This window comes from Apteryx rowi, unplaced genomic scaffold (assembly GCF_003343035.1).
Source record: "Apteryx rowi isolate R43461 unplaced genomic scaffold, aptRow1 scaffold_65, whole genome shotgun sequence".
Taxonomy (NCBI): Eukaryota; Metazoa; Chordata; class Aves; order Apterygiformes; family Apterygidae; genus Apteryx; species Apteryx rowi.
This window is the reverse complement of record NW_020450927.1, coordinates 203,965-229,685: the sequence shown is the minus strand read 5'-3', so window position 1 is coordinate 229,685 and position 25,721 is coordinate 203,965. Positions and strand designations below refer to the sequence as shown.

At 38.9% G+C, this 25,721-nt stretch overlaps 1 protein-coding gene across 3 annotated transcripts in view; it reads right to left on the bottom strand.

The window, feature by feature from the left end:
* CELF1 (CUGBP Elav-like family member 1) overlaps positions 1-8,960 on the bottom strand; it is a 54,905-nt gene extending 45,945 nt beyond the window's left edge. For 2 of the 3 annotated variants that reach the window (XM_026084709.1, XM_026084712.1), the window contains exon 1: positions 8,918-8,960. The gene's annotated coding sequence lies outside the window, so the exon portion shown is untranslated. Of the gene's footprint in view, positions 1-4,545; positions 4,602-8,917 lie in introns of those variants that run through there. The other variant, XM_026084711.1, reaches the window with a different exon arrangement.
* Positions 8,961-25,721: the final 16,761 nt, after the last annotated feature.

Below are 25,721 nucleotides of genomic sequence, written 5' to 3'. Positions count from 1 at the left end.
CTGCTACATGTTTACTTGAGTGGCATGTCTAGATGCTGCTCTTACTGTTATTTTGAACTACAGGCAATAAGGTGAATGCATGTATCAACTGTAATAGGCTGTGTGTGTATATTACTTTCTCACGTAGCTGACATCTCCAAGCAAGCTTTTCTAATAAGAGCTATGAAAGCAAAACCTTAATGGCTGATATTGCAGGATTCCTCCTCTGAGAGGAGGAAAGGAGATGGCTTTTCATGCAAAGGGTTGCACATTTTTGGAACTCCTTGTTGAAGGACACTGTAGATGCAATAAGCTTACATGAGGGCAAGGGCAGTCTGGACAAGTACTTGGAAGAGACCATCAGAGGTTACCAGACAAACCACAACAGACTGGGCTCTCCTGAACCGAAAACAGAGAGGCTGAGAGATTACTGGGTCAGTTTGGTTGGAGATTGGGTGAAAGGATTTTGTAGCAAAAGGATGACAGCAAACAGTACTGAATATTACCCTCTGTGAATCTAGGAAAGTCTGGAATGTGCCAGAGGAGTACGCCTATGCATTTGTGCTGGGAGAAAGGGAGGGCAAGAATCACTATAGAAACTGAGAAGATATGTCCTATCAAAACCACTCAAGAACCAAACTATACACATACTGCAAAAATGCTAATTAAAAACACTCTGTTACTAAAGCAACTGACAATATTACTGGTAATAAGTGKGGGGGGGGGGATGGGGGGGGTCTCACCTTTGGGCTTCAGGAAATGTTACAGCACAGACAGCAACCAGTACACAAATTTTCCCCTCCTCCTAAAACGCCTTGCAGTTGCTTTCGATGTTGCCATCATATTACTGAGGAATAAATTCAACCTGCAGTTTACTCAATACCTGGCTAACTCTTGAGGCCAGCTTATACCAAAGCAGAGACAGTAGCTCTGCAACACGAGAACTAATCTACTAGGAAACAGATTACACCACTTGTTCAGATGTGAAAAGCCAAAAAACTACAACTAGGTCCTGTTCTGCCAGTAACTGCTAGTAACAGGATGCCTAACAAATGCTTATAAAAGCTGAATCATCAGTCTTCAGACCCTCTTATAGCAGATAAATGAAATTCACAGATTTCAGACTGTGGCCCCAAACTTCTCCAGTTTTCCGCTCATCTCCCTCTGAGGCACTGCCTCTTCAGCTGCTTTCCCAAGGGGGGAAACAAAGCGTGCAGTGAATCTACTCTGTGAGAAGTGGTGGCGGCGTGGGCAGCAGAAGCCTGCAGCGCGAGTGACCCACGGCTCTGCAAACAATGACCTGCTTCTCTAGGGCACAACAGCTGCACGATACCGCGCTGACGTTGACTTTTCTAGCGCGTAGCCGTCAGTTAACAGAGCAGCATACGGCTGCGAACCCTGCACTTGACCTGCTGCAGCTGCGCACGCAACTTCAATGATGAAGCTACAAAGCTGCAAAGACTTGCACAGGAATGGGGGGGTGCGGGTGGGGGTGATGAAACCGTCTCCCTGCCCAAGGCCTCAAATATCTGTCTGTGACCACACATTCCTCTTTACCCTACAGCAACAAAAAGCAGGCAAGCCGATAGCCTCCACAGCTCACTGGTTTGAGATTATTCAAATCTTTCGACCTTGTTTTGAAGTATACAACTATTTCCGCAATCTGTAACTACTGAATTCTTCCTTCAGACAAAGGTAGAAGCTTGAAAGAACCTCAAACATCACAGTCCCTAATGGTGCCATTTACAGAACAGACAGCTTTGCTTAGTATTTACCTGCATTTTCCAAAGGCAGCTATATTAGCTGCCCACCCTGTAGCTCCTCTTCTCAGGGTAAGAGTCCACAACATCAGCACAGTGAAATAAATGGAACAGACATCCTGGCCAGTAAAATCTTCAAATTAAAATACTTTCCTTTCTTTGGTGTTAGTCACTTCCTTCTCATACTTGTCTCCCAATGATACTTTAAACACTTCTGTTAATCTTTATAAAGCTCTACAACGGAGGTACCTGGATTGTTTTCTTTCCCTTATAGTGCAAGGCATCTTCTTTCACCAGCTTTAGACTTCAATTTTTTAATTAAAGCTCCCAATTATGGCCTTCAGAGCAGTGATCTAAATGTATATTAGATTTCCGTCTTTCCCAGCTAAATTTTGTTTATTGATTTTATCTAGCACGTTTCCTCATTTTTTGCAGACTGGTGGAAGAGGGTGGGGAGAAAAGATCTCTTTACCAGCTGATTCTTAATAGCAGTAGTGAATTAAAAAAAAAAAAAAAAAACACACACACACCCAAAACCCAGCAAAATTTGCCATGATGCACAGAAGACAGCAAAGACTAATCTGAGAAGGACTTGTAATAAAGGCAGAGATGAAGCATATGAGCAGATGAACAAATTGCCAAAAGGGCAAATCATGAATCTGGAGCAACTGATGCACGAAAACCTATTAACGTCTCTATTTGTGGAACAGATAACAAGCCTTAATGCAGGCTCACTAGAATAACTAACTTTGTGAAGTGTCTCACCAAAAGGGATAAACGTGATGATTACTTCTTGTCTATGAGTTGACAATTAATAATTGATACAAGGAAGATGCATTGACATACGAATCCCAGGAAAACTGCTTTTAAAGCAGAAGCTTATAGGTGTCCTCCTATCCCTGCTGATTTTCGTCTAAGAAAAAATGCAGACATTAAAACTGCAAAAGATTCAATCCTTTTATCCTCGTCTGTAAAGCTTTTTTTTTTTTTTTGTAAACAGACATAAAATTTGTTATTTAAGCTTTGCTGGAAGATGAGCAACAGACAAATTCAGATTTAAAAAAATGCCATCTGTCTTTTTTTTCCCCCCTCTCTTTTAAACCACCTGCCAAAATTCTACCAGACAGCTTGGGAGATATTCTGAGTTTTTATTATTCTAGTGCTCAAATACAAAGACGCTTGTATCTTGCAGAGACAAACTATGGAAAGGAAACTATGCAGAGGAAATCACTTTGGGAAAAGAAGGTGAAGCTTAAGTTCCTAGGAGACATGTGAAAGATGTGTAGATACTTTGGCACTCTAGACAGAAAAATTCTTGAAGCAGTAGAAAATGTGGCTTGGTCACAGCAATAGTAAGAGGAAACAAAGGCAGCAATATGACACAGAACATGAGACAAGGCAAGAAATGAGAGGAAAGAAAATAAAGATATGGGCAGAGTACAGAAAGCAAGAACATGCATCTCTGTCCTGTGAAGAGAGAGACACAGGATGGAACATTCATGGCAACAGGAGGTATCTTCCATCTTTTTTTAACTGAATTCAGCCTGTGATACACAGTATGGATGGTAAACAACACTTGGACACCAGCTTTTAATCTTCAGTGGGAAAGAATCAAAATAGTGATGCTTGCAAACACTATCAGGCCCCAAAAGCAGAGGCAAGGTTTCATTTGCACCACCTTTGTTCCCTTTCCTCTCCCCAAATGATATGTCTGAGCTTATAAAAATCTTTTTTCAAGATTTGAAGAAATCACTACTGATTGTCAATAATTCACCTTTAAGTATTTGGAAGGTGACTTTTTGTCTAAGAAACAACCCAGTAGGCACTTCTCTGCAACTGTATAATTTAGACCTCCTTCAACTATTTTACTTTAGAAATACCAATACAAGACCTAGAAATCTAGCTTCAAATAGGCCTGTATTTTTCTACTTTTTCCTGTGTTATAAGAATCGGCAGGTCTGTACTTAGTCAAAAAGATGCACTGTAAAACAAACATTTAGTCATCTCTGCAATATTTGCAAGAGAGCTTTTTAAAAGATCACCTAGGAACTGTGCTAGTCGAGTGCCCCAAAAACACAGTTAAAAGCTATTCCTCTACTCAGGAGCTCCAAACCAGCCGGGTGCTGCAGAGGTCTGAACAGCTCCTGTTCCTCGTCAAAGCAAGCCTGCCACAAGCCAGTTACACGGAGACTTGCCGTGTAGTTGCATATCTGACCCAAGGGAGACTAAAGACTGAGCTATACAATTCAAGCACAATTGCACATATAAAGCATGCTGTATTACCCCACACGAGAACTACAGTGAGTCAAAATGTCTTTGATCAAGTTTTGTAAAAGCAGCATACCTTGTGCCTGTGTATAAATTTTAAAATAAGAACGGGTCATAGAGTTGATTTTTTACATAAGAAATGTAACATGTAACCCTACCTCAAAGGAACAAACTTCATACTATTAAATAATTTAAAAATGTCTTCTTTCTGATGTGTCTTAGAATAGCAGTCAGACATCTTAAAAAAAATCTTTTAAAAGTATGTTAGAAAGTTTTTTTTCTCCCCTGAGGTTCGAAGAGACCTTTAGGACTAAACTGAAAGCAACAAGTTTCAAGTTTCATTGTCCTTTGCAGCCATCAGAATAGCCATGTAAGCTGTTTTGAGAAGGAGACCTTCAGTCTCAAATTATTTCTACTAACAGTATCAGATACAAAACTGAACCAGTTAACCGTATACTATGATAAAAATTCAGTCACCATTTCACCACTTCTTACTTATTTCATTTTATCCTAATGAAAACTTTGCTTTGCATGTTACCTGAAGAGAATTCACATGCAACACCAGACAGCTGCAGGTTTCAACTTCAGGGCAGACCTCAACTCATCCCGTCACTCACCAACAGAAGGAGGAAAAAAAAAAAAATCCAAAACAGTCTCTCCAAACAAACAAAAAAATCTTAACGAAAGAAATTTACATATACTTTGCTAAACTATAAATGGCCTTAAAGTATTCTGAGGAAGAACCAACTTCTCTCAAGGAAGATCGGAAGTTCCTTCTGACTAGACAAATCTAAAATCTTTAAATATCCATTTCCATCTCCATACCAAACACTTTATTTTGGAAGTGGCTCAGATCTGCACAAACTTTATTTGAAGAGAGATGTGTGTCAGGTAAGGATAAGTGTTTCTATTCTTCATCATACAACAGGCCTACAGATCCATCCCAAGGGAGCTTTCAGGAAAACAGCAGCATTACCCTAAGGGAGAGGCAGGGAAGTCAAAACAACATGAACATTAGAGCGCTCTTTATTCTTCAGGCATTTAAACAGTATAAAGGCATTTTCGTCCCCCAACAGAACACCATCAACAGGGTGAGTGTGGATCTGATAAGTGTAAATACAGAAGGCAGGAATTCCTCAGTCCTAAAATTGTCAGTGCTCATAAGGTACTATACAACAATAATATTTGAGAGAAGAATAACTGTTTAATTTGCTTTGGGAAAGTGTGGTAAGCAAGTTGTGAGGACTTTCTGAATTCAAGGAGCAATCCTGAGTCTCAGAGTAACCTCTCCATTTCAAAAAAATTGTCTGGTTAGAGACAGCAGCTACCAAGAAAGTATGGAACGAAAATAAGTGCTATTTCGAAGGTCAGTTGATTTTCTGTCTCAAAGGAAAGCTAACTCCTCCTCAGTTTTACCTCTCTGTACCAGTCTGAAAGCAGAATTCCATCATACTTTTACTCTGATACATCTCTGTTGAGTTCATTTAAAGGCTCATCATCGTAAGTGGCATTTCACACCAGGATGTATACAGAAAATTTTGCAACTCAACATTACCATATGTTCAAGAAAAGACTTGATCCTCTTTCATTAGGACACCTTTCTGCATTCACATTAAGACAGGTGTGTCTTAATGAAAAGACAGATTATGTTTCTCTTAATAGGAGAAATTATGGATATTGCACCAATGGAACTACTCCATTTTGTGGCTTATTTTCAGCAATCATATACTTGATTATTTTGTTAAATAACCCAAACCAATTGATTCTGGACCCATGTTCTGCAATTAGCAGACTTCTGTGAGTTTTAAAAATTAGTAAGTCCAATGACAGATTAGTCTGTTTCAACAGAGATAACCTTTTGAGACAAAAGCACATAAATACAAGGATTGCTGTTCTCTCTTTCCTAACTTCTGTACAGTCCCAAAGGAGCAGCAAAAGAACAGGAAAGGTGAAGTGCAGAGTACCAGCCAGCTACAAAAGTAGTCATGTGTTATGCCACATCCATGATACCTGGAGACCAATGCCCTCAAAGAGAGATCAAACTGGTGCTTCCAAATACAAAGAGATCAATCACCAGTTCATTAAAATCACTTGAAAATGAAGACATTCTTGGGGTCAGATTTTTTTTCTTTCCAACTTTAGCTTTCTACCCTGATGAGTAGCACACAGAGACAGGAAATCCTGCCCTTTAAAGACAAAAGTTGATTTTCTTTCCGTTATCGGCATGATTAAATCCTTCTCAATGTATTTATGAAAGCTTTAGCAAACATGATCTGGCCATAGTAGAAAACAAATGCCTCATCTCAATATCAAAATTCAGCCCTCACTAGTTGTTTTCCAATTTAAGGACAAATGAATCCCTTTCCTTCTGGTGCGTGCTTCCTTAACTATCCCACCCCTACACTTTGGTTTGAAAAGCTAGTCCCTTCTTTCTCAAAGGAGGGGGGAATACATTTTATTTCAGGTATGAATCCATACATACTCAAAGAAAAATCAATGCACGTTTACAGTCTCTTCTTTTTTTCCTGCACTGATTTGATTTACTGAACTCTATAAAACCAGGAAAAAATACAATTTTTAAACCTAAATCTCTTTAACCCTGCTTTGTTTGGGAGTGCTAATGGACTGCACAACCCCTTCTCCCCAGGCAGTTCTTTTCACCTTGTAAAGACTATGCTTACTGCTTCTCCTCCCACAGTGAACACTCTGAACCCTAGTCCAGGTTTCAAAAAATTATTTCCAGAATATCTTACTGAACTGGATCTACATGGGACACTTGGACCTGTATCTCCTCTGAAGTCTTTGCCTAGGATATAAGCAGAGACACACAGATAATCATTTTATAGCTGGTGGTAGGGAATGGAGCTAATCTCAAAGGCTCCTTGCTACAGGTTTTGTTATCAGTATCCCATACTCTGCACCTTAGGAGTGGCCAGACTGGCCACCAGGACTGGCCTCTAGTATAAGCTATCAAATTATGCATAATTATCCTCTGACCATAGTACTTCTTTTGTACTACTTTCATTAGCAAGAAGTTTGCCCCATGTCTTTTTTCCCCACCACAGTTCTTCCTGGTTCTTTCTCTGTCTTGGATAGGACAAGTAAGTCAACGTACCAAAATAAGGGGAAACTATGCTCTACACACAGAGACAGCCAAGCTTACAAGCACGTTCCTTGCTAAGGGAGTGAAGCAGAAGGAACGGATCCTTTCTCTTCCTTCTGGCTTTCTGCAGTGTCACTGACTGCCTGAGATATCCACAAGCATAGCAATCAATGCCAATGCCTCCTCTTTTCAGGTAAACCTAAATAGACAGTCTTCCCAAAAGGCAAACAAAACACTGAGACAACCTGGAATTAGAAGTACTACCAAAAAAAAAAAAAAAAGAAAAAAAAACTACCAAAAAAGAAAGAACTAAGAAAAGTTCTGTAGCAGATGACTTCACTGAGCTACTAACTACAGAGAGGCCAAAATGAAGCATAAGGGAGCTCCCAGCATTACCATTAATTGACAAGTATGACTAAGCCATGAGAAGCCTGACTAATGAACAGACCTCTAAGCTCAGTGAAGAAAATTCAGAGCAAGGCAATGAACAAGAAGGCAGTCTTGTACAAAAGGATAACTGAATGTCTTTCAAGTATTCAGAGGAATTTGTAAAACCATGTCACTGCTTTATTTCTCAGATCTCTTGAGAAGGGACAGTCACTTCATCCCGGACCTCTATATCCCATTTCAAGCTGAGGTAAATGTATTAACAAACATCATCTTTGGCAGAATACCATTTCAAATATTTCCAAGCTCTTACTGATGGAGTATACTTTTCTTTTCAAAACTGTGATATAGAAAAAAAAAAATCTACCTTTCCTGTAATTGATAAAAACATACATTCCTCGCCTCTAAAGGGCCCTGGTAAAGCTACTGAGAACATTCTGCAAGGGTTGGGAGGTGATATGACTGTTATACTGACTCCTTGTCAAAGAGTTTCCCTCTTTTGTCTACAGACTAAAGCATGCCTGAAACATTTCTGCCATAGCAGAGTTATTCATCAGAAGAGCAACAAACACTGCCATTTGAGCAGGATAGTGTTACTTAACATAGCAGTCACAGGCTAATCGTTCTCAGAACGAAACTGAAACTCTTAAGGAGCATAGTTACATGAGACAGTCTGATCTCTTCCTTTGGTGCTCCTCTGACACAGTAAATCAATCCAAATGGCTAAACCAGAGATATAATAAGTTGATCACAAAAGAGCTTTTCCCTGGATTAGCAAGCTGACTTTATTTACCATGCAGTCAAACCACCATGAGAGCCACACATAGCCAAAGAAGCAGGACTACTCACTTGGGAACTGAGTAAAGGCAAGAGGGAAACAGCAAGCCATTAGGTTGGCTCAGCCATGTAGTGAAACTGCACCCTTACTGGGCTTCAAGCATTCACAAAACTGCACCAGAAGATACCCACACTTGGCTCCAAGCATTTTCTCCCTAGACCATGCTTCCATTATGTTGCACATAATCTGATCTGTCTCAGCATGTAGGAAGTTGTTCCACTAATACTCATCTTTCAGGTTTCATGTACTATAGAGTACTTGAGATTTGTTCTGTTCAAGAAATTACTGTGAAGGCAAACATTTCTGTTTTGTAGTTAGTTATTTTTCTAAAATTGTTACATCCTGAATGGAGCTCAGAAAGCCTGTTTACTTGGTACTCACAATCTAAGTTGTTAACACTCCCAACCCTCTTTAGCAGCACAAAGGCAGGAAACCACTAAGAGCTTAAGGTTCAGGGAGCACTGCTCACTGCAATGGAAAATGATCGCTTTCATCACTGAAACTGAAAACAGCTTTTCTCTAGACTTTTGAAAGGAGGCTTCAATAAGCAATTGAAAGATGTGAACTGTAATTGGTTCATACCTGCAGCTATGCACCTCCCTCTAGCAGTTCCAGTCTTCACTCTAAAAGACAAGGAAAAACAGACACTGAGGACTTTGGAGTTAAAAATCAGATAATAGGAATCATGACAACATGAACTTCATCTTGTGAAAGGTACAGAACTGTCAAAGTAAAGCATATTTCTAGTAACAGAAATCATTATGAGGTGGTAACCACCCTCACTAGACTCAAAAACAAAGTTATATATTTTAAAAATAAGGAGAACAAATGGAAGGTGCAAAAGAAAGGACTGAAAAGAAGAAGTCTTGCAGTTTCCTAATAATATTGAGTGGATTTATGCCACCTGCTTGGCTTTTTGTGCCCCCTGCAGAGTTACTGTCAGCACCACCCGCAATCCTGAACTCCCATATCGTATTATTTTCACAGCAGCAGCAGTAAAGGATGACAATAAACCTGAGGATGGTGAGTCTAATGTAGGATAGTATAAATGGAAATGTATGAAAAAGCTCTGAACTAGGAAACACAAATGATTAACAACACAAGGAAAAGTGTTATTTCGACATCTTAAGCAAATCACCAGTCAGGAACTATACAGACTCTCTGCACTAGCAACATCTGCTTGCATCTCATAAACAGGGAACACTATTCAGTGACACAGGGCTCTTATTTTGCAGGAAGACTCAGTAGATGACCCACAACACAAGCTGGCTTCATATTTAAATACAAACTTTGAGGGGGTTTTCTGGAAAGGTTTTCTTCTCTGCACACAATTTTGCAGGACTACATTTACAGCTGTCTAGCAGTATTATACAGAAAATCCTAATCCATTTACCTACTTAGAGGTAACCAAACGAACTGCGTTCATCTGCAACGAGAGAGTTTTGCAAGGCTGTTGGAGTTCCCACATTTCCCTGCTTTGCAGGCCTCTTTATAACCTCTGTTCTATATTCTCTGAGAAGCGAGGATAAGTGCTCCCTCTCCTTTTCTAACTTGCCTGCTAGTATACTACAACTTTATCACATGTACTCATGACCTTTTTTCCAAAGGGAGATCTCTTGAGGTTTTTTATCATTATTTTGTGGTCATTTTCAGTCGTAATTTGTTCCCAATTTGTTCAACTGTTCTAATAAAATATTATATCCTTTAAGTGAGCACAGCAGCCTAAACAAAACTAAAACAACTGAATTTTCTCATAATACTAGTTAGGAAAAGAAAATAAAAATTCACCCAGGAATCCCAAGAAACACAACAATTAGTTATCTGAAATGAGTGTTTCAAAAATTGTGAATTCATTTATCTTTTCTAGAATATTACAGAAAACTGATTATTGGTCAGAAAACACTTTATATACTTTTCTGTTTTGTTTTAAAGTAACACTCTTGGTTATGAAGCTCCTACTAGTGATTCAGGCAAATTTTTTACCTGAGGACACCTTCTTCCACCTCACCCACATTCCTTTGCTTTTTTGAAGTTTAATTAAAGAGTATTTGTTTATGGGGGAAAAGCGGTCTCAAAAGCCTGCTAACAGCCCTGGCTTCAAAACATCAAGTAATACAAATGTTTATTTTTTTCTTCCCTTTAAACCCAAACTCTGCCAGATATTTAAGCCTGTGGAGCTGCTACAAATGCGGAGGTATATTTTTGTGATATTCAACTTTCAGTAAAACCTGAAATAAGCATTTGTAAGATCAATATGTTGCATAAGAATATACTGGTAAACAACTTTTTCAGGTTTCAAAAAAATCTTCCCTTAGCACATGTAACTATACAACACTCTTCAGAATTAATTTAAAAACTTCAAAGATGACTAAAGTACAGCTAACATAGCCAGACGAACCCATAATTCTTGGATACCACTGAGAAAAATATCCACCTCACTGAATCAAAGGCAAAATCTAACTCAATAAAAGCTCTAAAAAAGCAAGCAGCAAATCAGACAGCCACCTGTAGAGAGCCTGGGAGAATGCTGTTAAATCATAAATGTTTCTCAAAACAAAATTATTTGGTTTATTTAATTGCACGCAGAACATAAATACACTGAATACTTTATGCAAGTTTATACATCAGACAGAGTTGGCCCAAAGGCCAAAGAATCTGACAACTCTATTTCATCTCAAAAGAAATCAGGACTTAGATACCTCAGATGAGGGAACATATGGCTGATATGCTGCTAGCAATGTGTGTAGCATAGCAATTTCTGTAGTAGCGGACATGGCAAAAGGTCTTGTGCAAACTGTGTATTTGCCCCAGCATTAGAGGCTGATGGTGAGCTGTTTTCATATCTGCATGGGTGTACATTCTTTCTGGGGACAGCAAAACAAGCAAAAGGTGCGAACTGTGACACCTCATCACAGCTTCCGCAAAGAAAATTTTTCCTGTAATTGCCTTCCCTGACTGAAATATTGCATCTGGGCAGAGAGGCCACTTCCAACTTCTTCTGCACAAAGTTGGGAGGAATTCTGACACCACCAGACAATCCCAGGCGGAAAAATGAAGGCTTATCACTTAGCCCTACCAGATTTAAGAGTGATAAAATACACTGCCACTGATGAATGAACAGCTGTAACTTCCGGCATGCAATACAATACAAATAGGAGTGTGTCTGGTAAGGAAAACAAGTGGCTCTGGCCAGTAGATACCAGACAACAGAGATAAGCCAAACAAATCTAGCGATACTATTCCTCTCTTAGTGGCAAAATTTCAGTCCCACCAATACCCTGGAGCATCTGTAAGAAATTACTGGATCATTTAATGGATTCTGATCAATGAAATTACTATGACAGTCAGCACTTGTCTAGACAAGTTAGTTCTGATTTCCGATTAGCCTTTCCAGAAACTAACATTTGTGGGATGTCAGGATTACCATTTACCATTAAACAGGGTGACAATAGACCCCAAACCTCTAGTTCAGATATATATCCTGGAGTCAACAGTCTCTCAGATGAATCAGTGCAAGTCTGGATTCACTGCAGATTTATACACTTATAAGTATCAATTCAATATGGCCAATGCTAAAAACTTGGAAACATAAAAATACCCATTTCTCCGGAGCAAGTGAAAGAGGGGGATAATGATGAGTCAGAGAGTGAAGGAGCAAGTGCATTGCACAAGCTAGGCCATGAACAGGGAGCCCCATACAAAACAGGTGAAGTCTCAGTTACCACACACCTTAGGCCACAACCCACAGAAAGTGCACCACCTTCCAGTAAATGTTACTTACGAGACAACAAGGCAACAGAGGTGGCAATGAGAAACCTGATAGGAACCAGAGGCTCCCACAATGCCAAAACCTCAAAGACATGGCTATACTTTCCCATCTTCCACTGCAATCTTTATACCACCCAGACCTCTCAGCATCCGAAGCAACTTGCTCAGTGCAGCACAACTGCTCCTAGTCTCTGTGCCTGTTCACTTTATTTTTGAAGACAAAGCTGTCAAACACTTTTCTTCAGTGTTCCAGGCACAAGTACTAATGTGCATACAGGTTAACAGACAATCTGTATAGCTAGTAAAAGAAGCAGTTGAATTACTCACAAGACAGTTTTGTTCCACTCTGGCTTACAGATACAATAGGAAAAATGGAATGAAGAATAAAAGAAGTGGACATTTTGGGACTACTACAGATTAAAATAAAAAAGAAGACTGAAAACATTTTAATCCTCATGCTTCAGGTAACCAGAATATCATAAAATTCTCAAGATTTGGGATGTAGCCCATATCTGCAATGTCTATTCCATGCCCAGTCAACAATTATAGCTTAAACTGTTCAAAGATTAAACATTAGCCTTGTAATCCATAAAGAAAGTGTAAAAAGACACACTGAGAATGCAAAACAGTCCTAAGGTCTACTGTTAAGAATATGAGATTGGGGCTTAGAAGACACGAGATCTATTACTAGCCACGGGTCTGAATAACATCAGAGAAATCACTTTATGATCCTAAATATTTTCATTTGCACAGCATTACCAGCATCTGATTTGTTTTCTTTGTAAAAAAAATATTCTGAGAACTACTAATAGAAAGTATTTAATAGGAGCCAGAGATTATCATCACATTGTCACAGCAGCATCTCAGCTCCAAATGCAGTAGATTTCATTAAAAAAAAAAAAAAAAGTTTCCACAAAACATTTGTCTGTTAATAAAAGCAAAGTACTTCATCAGCAAAAGAGTTAAGGTTGCTATATCCTTCCAGTTTACTGCATTAAGGGACTCTCAAAATATCTGAATTGTTGCAAATACAGAATGTTCACACCAGTGCAACATTACATTTACTCTTTGAATGAGGAGTCAATACACCCAGAACTCGCACATTCATGCTTTTGTCTTTATGGATTCTGCACACCCCAGAGGAACACATATTAACTCTAGTGCAGACTTTACTGGTTTCTTTGGAGAAAACTTAAACCGAGCAGCGCTGAATAGAAGCAACGTTCTAAGCTTAAATGCTAAGGCTACTTCCCGAAGCGACAATACCAGCTAAATTTTTTTACAACCTCACCCATCTCAGCTGAAAGATTCAAATACACTTCCACTTACCTATCATTAAATCCAATGGCAAAAATCTCCATGGGAAGATCATCCCTGTGCACTGTTTAAATGCAGAATATGCATAACTCTGCATTGAAATAAATCTTTTATAATTATCTCCTAAGGTACTTACATACCTCCTTCTTTTGACTGCACAGAGGAGAATAGGTTCAAACTCAAAGAGAGAAGAAAGAGGTATGCCAGATCTCCCCACATCATGATCCTCAAACTAAGGTCATCATCACTCTGTACCGATACATACAATTTAGTAAAAGAGGATACTGTGCATATGACCATTTCCAGCATCAAATGCCAGCTTCAGATGCAAAATAATTCTGAAGCGTCCTAATTTTGAGAGATCAGAATCTAACTGAATAAAAAATTCCAAGTAGGTATGAAATTCTAAGAATTCTATATAATCTTATATAATAATTCATTCACAAAATGATGAAGTATAAGCATTTATTTCAAAGAAGAACAATTAAAAATACTGATTTATTGTAAGTTTGTATATGCCTCTTTCTTGGCTTATATTAGACAAATATTTGCCATGAACTCTACCTTGCAGAACCTGTCATTGCCACGCTTGCAAATCAGACAGTAAATATATATATATATATATTTTTTTAAAACAGGCACAAGGTTCAAGCCTTTGCAGAAGTAAATGGATGCAACTCTTAAATTATACTCATTGACATCAGCAAAGAATTGGGTCAATGCTCTATATTAAAGAATAAGCATTGATTCCAACCACTTCCAAGAGCAAATAATTTTCATTAACACTTCTAGAGATGCAAATATTGTGTGTGTAGAGTTGCACCTTTCAAAATATTCAGTATTATTTCTTTTTCTTTAGAGGCAAACACTATGGCTTTGCTGCGGAACCATTAACTTACGAATGTCCCAACTTATGTTCAAAAATCTAATGAAATAAAATCTAGCCATTTTCACTGAAAAGGAGTTCTTCCCAAGCTTGCACTCAAGCTCTCTGAAGATTTGTCACAATTTCTCATCATCTTTATAAAGTTTGGTTTCTTTTTTGCAATATACACCCTCTCTTCARTATTCTTCTATAGAGTCTGAAGTATACTACGCACTGTAAAAAAATTAGAAAAGAAACATATTTCCTGTGTTAATTCACAACCTAATACAGACTGAAAACACATTAATGCATAAAAACATGTAGCACCTTGAAGCATTATTTTTGCCTGAAGATCATTCACACATTTAACGCCACTCCTCAGATCAGCTTGCTTTGTCATAAGAAGCGTAACTTTCACTCTGAGTCCTGAACATCTAAAAGTCACCTAAAGAAGACTGGAAGAGAATGTCCTTCCTACTGATTTCCACTGCCTTTTACTCCACAAAGCACCCTCATGCCCTTGTGGGGACCCCAAAACACCCCCTCCAGGCTGCTCATCTTTAGTAATTCATGCTCACTGACAGCTCTGCCAGGGCAGCTTGGCTGCTCTCTTCCCCAAGGCCCCAGCAGCTCTCCCTGCTGTGCAAGGCTCCATCCCTGCCTCGACCTAAGACCTTTGGGGGTGGGCAGGAAGGTGGTGCAGGCAGGCAGCTATTCACTGCAGTGACTGTTGTACTCAGCACTGTTAGATTCAGCTGCACACGGGAACAAGAGTGTCCATGCACTTTGCCAAGAACTGGTGAAACTCAGCGTTCGCTTGTAGTTTCATGCACGTATTTTCAGACATTCTGCACTTGTGCACGTTTCCATCCATTCTTTCCATTCACTTTTCCTGGAAGGCACAGTATGACATCAGCTGGCTTCCAATGTTAGCAGAAGACTTCAGAAACTTTATGACAAAACAAGTACTATAAATATAGTTTTTGGCTGCATGTCCTAATGAGGAATCAAAACAGACAAAATCTTCTTATATATTTTGCTGAATTCCTGAGGTTTCTTTACTTCACATATCTGGATTAAGAAAATGGCATCAAAAACTCACATAAAGCAATCTGTGTGGCATACCATCTTCCCTCTGCCCTCACATCAGCAGAGGGCACCAATTTTTTTCCCAAAAGAACAGCAGGCTTCTCTGTACAGCTGCATCATGTATCAACTACTGAATTCATAATGCAATATATTATGACAGCATCTAGTATCTCTCTGTGTAGGACCAAATTCAATGTGCCACAGCAGGTAACACACCAGATGCAAACAATTCTTATTTCATTTTCTGGGGCTTTATTTCTAGAGAAGATTGGATGTAAGCTTTCCAAAAAGATAAGATGGAAATGGGGAGAAAGCAACTGAAAGATACTCTTACTGCAGATCCAGTTTAAGCCAGCACTCTTACCAAAAGAATATAGCCCAACTCTTCCCTCCCTGGCTATCCATTCCCACCTCTGCATGACGAGCTTGAGGAGCGAAACGACCCAGGCTTGATCTAGCCTACAAACAACAGGAACAAATTTTATTTAACCCAGGCATGGTCCCTGATTCAGTTCACTGTGCAACCACACCAGTGCTCTTGGCAGCACAAAGGAGAGTGGGAATACATGAGAGCTGGAACAAGCCTGTTTCACAGCAATATTGGCATATGCTTGTTCAAATTACTCACAGAACTACATCATATCTAGTGCTGAATGTCCCATAATTAATTCTCTACTGATTAATTCTTCTTAGTTTCGAAGGCCCCAAGTGCTGAGGCTTCCACCACTTCCATTAAGAAAAACATGCTTTGTAAGACATATGTGTACACGTTCTTTCACATAATCACCTTTATACTGTCCCTTTGCAGTTGAATTCTACTACTGACAATTAAGCCTCTTAAAGAATTATTTATCAGTGGACTGCATCTAATATTTAAAGACACTTCAGTTCCTATTCTTGGTTAATATATAAGATTTAGCTTTTTAAATCGAAAGTAAAACCTTTTCAACTTACACTTTTCACTTTTTTTCCTCCTGGAGTATATTATCTGTAACTGCAGTTGAACAGCATTTACAAGTGTAACTAACTTCAAATGAACCCTGGACTTATTTCCAAATACCTGTAAATCTTCCCACATGCACACCCTTAGTCTGACATTACTACTCAACTGCATGATTATGATAGTGAAGGGAAAAAAAAAGCAACTTTTTAAGTAAAAAATAAAAGTACTAAAGGTAAGAAGAAAGTAAAAAGTTACCCCTCCTGTGGAATTTCAGAACCTGCATTTCAAAGAATGTCAGATAAGAGTTAATTTCTCACCTGTCTCCAGCCTTGCTTAAATTGTCTCTACAAACAGGACAACAATGCAGTCAATCCCGAATGGATTAATGGGCATTCCCCCTTAAACTCAAAGTGCATTCACCAAATAGGATTTTCTGTCTATAAATATCTAAAGCATTATATTATGCCACATAAATCACTCAAACTAGAAATAGGGTGAGTACTAAGTCACTCTTTCTGCACAAGTGGGCAATAGGTACAGGACAGATTTACTACACAGATAACTCAAAGCATCTGCCTTCCAAGAAACATAATTGACAGCTTGGTTCTAAACAATGTTGCTCTCTTACATACTGTCTGTAAGAAGATTTTTACAAAATGGCAGATTTAAATTCCTTGTTGTTATTCTGTGGCCTGGCTCTATCTTGCTCATCGGCTCAATGCACTTGGTAAACACAAACTTCTTCAATGTTCTACCCGTTTACCACGACATTTTTCAGAGAATGGACAAACAACATTTTAAAAACACAACAGTGAATATACTTTCAAGAGGCCTTTGAAACTGCCTAATTATGCTCTTGCTATGAGATTACAAGCAAAAATTAGGCATGCTACTAGAAAACACGTCAAAGCACTGGAACTGAGTAACCGTGATCATCAGCATTAAACGACGCCAAAATTTGCTTTTAATTAGTGATTGCAACTTCGAAACAGTTCAGATTTTGTTTTTGTCATCTTCTTCTGGCCAGTATGAATGGAAGGATGTAAATCAGGCAGACGGGGAATGGAAAAGCAGGAAGAAAGAAAGGCTGAGATCTTGAGGAGTGTGTGGGAATTGTAAAAGATACCAGGACACTTAAGAAAGACTGTAACATCCCAGAAGCTGCATATTCACAGTGAATTTCACAGGTTTCCCAGATGAAGACAGAACAACTATCTTTGTGTGTCTCTGTTACACAAAGAATAATCAGAAACCAGCCACACAACAGTCACTTGAGTGTAAGCAGTCCAAGAGCGAAATGACCCTCTGTCACACATCAATCACAGTTCCCTGCCTGTAGACAAAGTATCCAGATATTTTTGGGAGGCTGAGATCCTCTCCCCATTCACCTCCAAAATATGCTTCTTTCAAGTTTGAGATACACACAGCTTTTTCAGGAGGAAATAGGCTAGACACATTGCAGTGGTAGAAAAGGAAAATAATTCAGACAGTTTCTGGAACATGGTCCTCAAGGACGATTTTAGCAAGTATGCTGCCTTCTATTTCACAAGTAAAAATGTTTTCCTAGCTCAAATTCCAGAAACAAAAGGCTTGATTATTTGCGTACTCAGAAGCTCAAGAGGCAGCAGGATTTGTAAATGGGCAGCATCCCCCAAAAGACAGAAAAAGCACCCTATTATCCATTTCCCTCCCTCTCTCCCTCCAAAAACTTCCCCCAATGTTAAGCATGGATCCAGCTGTTGCCACTATTTTGAGCACCTTTCCACTACTCAAAGAATGTCTTATCAACACAGTTTACTACAGCGTCAGCAGCTAACTGACTTTCTGCACTAGGCTACAATATTTGTTCACCTGATCTAGTACTGAGGAAAAGCAATTTTGAATAGTCACTGCACTTCATGCAGGACCTTATTATGAAGTTTATGCAAACATACAGCTAGGGAAATCCTAGTTACATGTTTCTAGCTCTTCCTAATAAGGCATTCCCTACAGCCCCATCCCCCAACACCAACTCCTTATTCCAAACTAGGCTGGTCAGGGTCTAGCTCCTCATTAATCCCCCTTGCCCATAACAAGCAAAGACAGCACACGCAGGATCTAGTTTTCATTAATCCTCATGGCAGGTGGTGACAACAGACCTTGGAGGGCAGGATCTAGGTCCTTGCTAATCATTCCCCAAAGCAGGCAGGGACATTAAAACCCTCATCCCAGAAGCCAGCAGCAATTCTGGAGGCTAAAACTGAACCTTTCTGATGTCACTACCGCCCACTACATATTCTCCCTGCAAGACAACTGCCTACCCTCCTCCACTCCCAGTCCTGGACTCCCAACTTGGATGAACTGCAATATACAAAAAAACAAAAAACATCCACAAACAGATCACCTTTCACTTGGAACGCCAGTCCTTCCCAGAGATGCAGAGACAGACAGAGAGACAGACGGACGTAATGACAGAGACTGTAAGCCCTGGCTCTCAATTCTGCTCAGCAAATGCCGAATGTGCGTAAGGCCGGCCACACCGCCTAGCTAGCTAGCGTGCTGCTGCTGTACAAATATAGAAAGCAGAAAGTGGAACAACCGTTTCAGCAGAATAGACTCTGCTCAGCTCTCCAGGAGGGAGGAGGAGGGAGCTGAACTAGCCGAACTGCTTTACCCATACATGGTCTCTGAGAGAGACCATTGCTAAGACAAGTTCCTTCACACACACGCACACTCATTCACTGTCATACTGTACCGGGGAAGAAAGTATACGAAGTCAAAAAAAAGAGTTACTGTTTTGAAATGAGTTCCAAGTCCATTTTGCTCGAGTCCACCTTTGTAATGCAGAAGCTTCCAACACTCTCCATCCAACAGAATCCAGGCAGCCACTTGGACGCAAGACAAAATATAATTTCCAGGGAATCCCCACATTCACCAGCATTTCAAGAACTACTGAACTGGCAGGTCTTCCCTGTTGCTTTTGGAAGCACATGTCTATCTACTAAGCTGTTGGTTTGATTTTTTTTACTTGAATTATAGCAATCATTTTGCCCCCCCCCCCCCCGGCTTTAAGTATTTTCCTAAACCAGTAAGCAGAATTTTCCCATTGGTTGATAGAAACTACCACGGTGACCTGACACATCCTAAGTCTGCTTTCTCAGCAGTCCATTACAGCAGTGTTTAAACACATAGTCATTTTCTATATACTCTTCTTAAATCAAAAAGAAGAAAACCACCTCTGTATAACCCCCACCTTTTTTTCCTTTTGGTATTCTGGCACAGAAAGAGAGCAACAATTAGTGTCACTGAAAACCCAAATCCCTAAATATTAAAAGAAATCAAACGCTGTGGCTTAGTTCCTAAATTTTTCAGTGCACTGGTATGGCACAGGCTGCAAACTCTAAAGCATCTGCGTTTACATACTAAAGCATGTAATTTTCATGAGACAGATTTATTACATTATGCTGCTATTTCTTATGTTTACTATATCACACATTTTTGTGGTGATGCATAACTCCATTAAACAAGTTACCAGAAAAGTTTTGTCATATAAGTAAGTAGAAGTTGCAGCTTTCAGCTATACCAGAAAAACAGTAACTAATTCAAGAAAAATAGTAACTAATTCAGAATGAAAAGTGCATCAGTCAGATAGTTCTGCTAATGTGACTGGCAATTAGACATGAAAGTGCTGGTATTTAAACCAACCATCTGGATATTCTTCATATTTCACATGACAGAAGTAAAGGTTTAGGCTCCTACCAATTTCAGGAAGACACTGGTATACTCAAGATTAGCTGTATTGCTAAGCACATCTTCAAAATTTTCCTCACAAAAAAGTTATGCCCTAGTCCTGCTCCCCTTAATTCAGTCACGAAATGCCTGTTATGCTTAGTACTGTTGAATTAAGCAAAAAATACATAAAAAAAAAAAAAAAGAATTTCTGAAGCAAATTCTGCAGCAGAGAATCAATATTATAGCAGCTTCTTTAACCATGCAATATACATAGTACTATCTATACCCAGACTCTGATAATGATCAAATTCAGGCACTGAATGTACAATCCAAAATGTAATAAGTGGGGCTCTACTCCACAAATACCAGGAAATTCTCACTTATTTCCTAAGTCACCTAATATATAATCAGTTTTCTGAGCAGTCAAAACTGTGCTTTAGAAAAGTAAACAAACAACCCTCTCTCCAAAGATTTTGCATATTGACCATTTTTAATGGTAAATTCTAATATTGGCTACAACTCTGCAAGGAATCATTACTGCTCTGTTCATAAGTTGTGCGAGGCACCATACAGTCATAACACAATGACAGGCAAGTCAAAAGAACAGAAAAAAATGCATTTTTTCATGTAGTCAACCTGTCATCAAGACTTACCTTTTTAATTTAGAAGTTTAAATAGAAAACAGGAATTTTTGGAAGGGAAATAATGAGGAGAAGGAGGTGACTAAGGAGAAAGATTCTGAGAAGGTGCTCTACTTGGGAACACATGACTATAAATGAAAGAAGAATTGTTTTTACACTTTGTTGTGCCTGCTGGAAATGCAAGAGCTAGACGTGACATTGAAAAAACAGTATGTCATTGCCTTCTCACAAAAAGCATCATCTACCCACGCTCTAATTTGTAAAATTTTCCAAAGATATTAAGAGGTCTGGTGACCATTCAGCAAATCTCTACCTAGAGTAAGTTAAAGAGGATGCAACTATTTTCATAAGAGGACTTGGATATTGTCTGTTAAATACTTCATTTGAATTACAGAGTTCACAAATAAACATCTCCTTTGCTTTGAAAGGACAGATGCAAATGTTCCCCTTCCAACAGATTCTGAAGGATCTGTGGATATCCTGCATATGTTGGAATTTCTCTTGAACTGCACAGTTTGAAGGAAAAAAAAAAAAGCAAGGAATTTCCATGGATTCAGTGAAAAATTGATTTTTAAATCTGTTTGAACAAACACCATAATACTTTGAACTGTATATTACTGAAATTCAGTAGATAAGAACTACACTATTATTGTGAAAGGCACAGTAAGAAACTGTCTGCAGATAGAAGTGAAAGAAAACAGGAAGACCAATTTTGAAGGAGATTAAGAAAAATCTGAAAAACTTGAATTAATTTCAAGTAAAAACAATATAAGTCACCACAGAATTTCAACTCAGTTCTTACGAGAAACGGACAGAATTCAGTTCTAAGAGAATGCTCAATACGCAATGATAAAGAAATATTTGCCTGCAAAGAAAAGCCTGATAGACAGTGTACCAGCATGATATTGTGATACTCAACAGCCATCATCCTTTTATTCAAATGCTGATTTAAGATCTCCTTGAGACGTGCTACAAAAAGCTAGGATAAAGAACCCAAAGTCACTGCTCATTTGCCCGAATTTTAGCAAGGTTCTAGAACGAGAGAGAAATGAGAAGAAAATGCCCTGATCTAAGCCAGTCACTTCAAGTTAAATTTATAAGTAATTTAGTTAAATGATTGCAAAAAACCATAGATACACAACTTCAAGCCCAGCTTATAGCATCTTAGTTTGCCTGTAACTTTATCACCGCAAGCCAGCTCATTAAATCAATTGCAAGTCCACTCTAAATCAGTACAAAGTAATTACCAAAACAGAGTTTGCTGTAAGTATTCTGCCTCTGACAGGGAGACAAAACAAAACAAACCCCCCGCCCCAGACCATGATATATTGAGAATACTGAAATATAACACTACTGAATGATAAAATATCATTAGCATCAGTAGCTACCTTTTCTTTGAAATTCCTGGACAAATCTGGATGGTAGGATGACATGCATACATGGGACAGAAAAGAAAGCTTATGTACTAATGATTCCACTTTGGGGATAAAGCTCTCACGTGGCATATAAAACAAACATACCTGTGCCACAAGCTGCATCACCAACTGAAATTTTTCACTAAGAGTTGAAAACTACTAGTTTGATGTTGAAGACTCCTGTTCACCTATCTAGTTGCTCACTGTTCATCCTGAATTAAGCCAGCAACAATGCTTTTTCTTTTAAAATGCACAGAGCTAGACTGAAGCTTCCACACTACGTGAGATGTCAGAAAGACGACTTCCTTTAGCTGGATGATGACAGTGCCCTACTATGCTGTTATCGTAAACCAATAATCTTGCACTGACTATCACAGTTCAGACATGAGCTACTCACCCCTGCAGCAAAGCGTTTGCTCAGTAACCTGCCCTGGAGCTTTAAATCAGTTTGTGTTTTCTCCCCCGCTCTATGGAAATTTCCTGCTTTGACCTAACGTACATTTTAGCTTTACATGCTTGAATATTGTATCAGGTACAAATAAGATGAAGTCCAGTTCACATTTCGGAAATCTCTTCAGGAAAGTGTGAATGATAAAGCTCTCTCTTTTCACTATAATGCCCTTGAATACAAAGTCTCCTGGCAGGACAATCTAAAATAGATGAGACAGCAATAGCAGAAAAAGCACTATCTTGCATTTTTCCATATAAAACAACCATCTCTAATGACAGGATGAAGGGTATTAAAACTACTGGCTATCTTTTTCACTGAAGACAATTTCTCATCTCAATAAATCTTGTGATGGAATCACAACTCAGGATCTTTTGTTGGGATATTCCAAGAGAAATACCCATTATAAGGCCTAGATAACTTTTCTCAATTTAAAACTCTCATTCCAATAAACTCTTAAGTATTTCATTCTGCTTTATGTTGGATTTTTTTCCACCAAATAATTGATCAATGGGTAAAAATGATACCTTCCTGCCTGAGGGCAGTTACCAAGGCAAGGAATAACTGCAGAGTCCTGCTGAATGGCAAACTAGAAGACAAGAAGCAATTTTGAAAATGCTTAGATTGAAATAAAGCATTATGACATTTATGGCAAGACTGATAAATAAGAACTCAGAAATATAAATCTTCTGAGTCTGTTGGACTATGGCTGCTGTTTCACTAGCAAATTTCACATTATGACTTGGAAACCTGGACTGCATCATGGACATCACCACTGAACAGCAGTCTCTAGCTCAAGAGTCAGAAGAATGAGTTCTTCTTAGATTATTAGATTTAGAGATTAACAACTGTGAAACCTCAAAAAGAAAGAGAATTTATGTTAATTCCCATGTAGCCTGGCAAGCAACGTAAAAAACACTAAAATAGTTTTTATTTAGAGTGGGCCCTCTGAAAAGATTTGTGACCAAAAGAGCCAGAAGACAGACAGATGAAATTAAGAATAAATGCAGTAACTGATAATCAATGCCCACATTTCAGAAAAAGGTGCAAGAAATAGTTAAGGAACAACCTGCTCATAACAAAGCTTCTTACTAATTTCAATTAGAGACTGGATTACAGGCAATATTTTATTTACTGAATGCAATTGTAAATATTTTCAAGAACAACATAAACACCTAATTTTTTATGACCTTCTACTGATCAGCATAATATTGTTTGCTGTAATTTCAAAAGAAAAATTACACAATATTAAAAAATGTTTCTCTCAAATTTTACATTATGCAGCCATAATTTCTGTCTCACCTCATAATTATTCAATTTATGCAAAGATTTCTTGCAAGGGACCTTGCAAATTATGGAATAATTGTATACCTTATCAATAATAAATCCATATCTATGACAGTCACCTTTTTTACTTTTCCCTTTAGAGGAGCAGTGCTAGGCAACACATAATTTCAGAATTCCTACTCTTAGCAAAAGAAACAATAGTTAAAGACACCCTCCCCCCACCATGTAATGCTAATCTGACCACTGCATCTAGTTTTAAACAAGTAGCAAAAAAATGTGGATACAGTAATAAGTACAAGGTACTACTGTGGCATTCTTTACCATATCTCCATTTTGAAAGATGGGTAAATTCTTTTGATTATTTTAGGCCATATACTTTCAAAAGGAAATACTTAACATATAAATCTTAGCGTTCTTCATATTCATGATTTTATGACAGACACTTTTCAATTAAGACAATATTAAACCTTCTTTCTACAGACATTATGTTCCTCCTTCCTTATGTACACAAAGTTCCCAAGTTCAACAAGTTCCCAATCCTGCATTTACTAGATTATTTTATTTACAAAGCATACCCAGATACAGAAGGTCAAGCACATAACTAAGGCGGCAGGATCCGGGCCTGCATTTTCTCCAATATAACATTAGGAACTTGGATAGGAAAGGAAAAATACCTCCATCTCAGAGTTATTATTTGGAAAAGGTGAACCTATTCCACAAAACAGCATATAATTTCCCAGAGTAAGTATCAACAGTAATTTTGAAGGTGAGTACAGGCTGAAAGAGAATGGCAAGCTTCCTTAAAAACAAACAAAAAAAATCAGTGACATCATCATATTTTAAAATCCCTACTTAGGGAACAGTTGTACTGGTGCATATATGTGCACTTATGTCCCTTGGCAGATAAGAGAGTCACACTGCTACCCAGAGGACTCTTCACCAGGAGAGATGCAACTGGACATATTAAGTTGCAGGATGCACTCACTTGGAGGTTTCCCATCCCAATAGCAAACAGGTAAGTAATATTTTTAAACAGTATCTGACGTTATGCAGAACTCCCCAGAACAGAGCCAGGGGGCAGGAAAGGGTGGGTTTATTACGGATATGCAATAGCAAGCCAGTGTAATAAAAGCTATCTGATGAACTCATGTATAGAAAAGGAATAGGAAAGACAACTAAAGACTCCAAGATAGAATTTGGCAATTACTGCGATCACTAATTTTAAGAGTCAAGCCTGGAGGAACGGACAGACACACACACACACACATACCATGAACTTCGCAAGACACTCAGAAAGTCCTAGCTCTTGTAAACCAGAAGCAAAGCATATTTCAAGATGCAAATCCCAGCCAGATATTTTTCTGCATCAAGTGAGCTCCCGGTGAAACACACCCACTGACCACACTGAAGAAGTACAATACAAGAAAGCTGCAACATCTGAAAAATGTTCCCTGACAACTTCTGGCAGAAGAGAATGTCTGTGCCTTAAAGGTGAAAACGTCTGGGCCACGAGTCCTCAAGAATTTAAAAGAGGGAAGGTTCCCCAGTTAATACTGCCTCTGAACTTCCTATTCAGCAATTTTCCTACAAAAAAATCTCATGCTGTTAATTCTTATTTCTTCTTTATGCATTTATCATTAATTTGATGTGCAGCCTCTCCTCTTTTTTATATTGACTTATTTTTCTTCCCACTTCATCCCAGTGGCGTTTGCCACTCCTCCTTACGCCTGAGACTGCAAATTCTTACCTTGTGGTGAAGTCGAGCCCCCGCCTTTCGCTTCTCCCACCCCTGACTCGCCTCTATCCCTCCGCACGCCCCAGGGCCGCAGGGCCGCATCTTCGGGGTCCCCTGTCCCCGGGGTGCCACCCGGCGGCACTCGGCCGCATCCCCGCGACCACCCC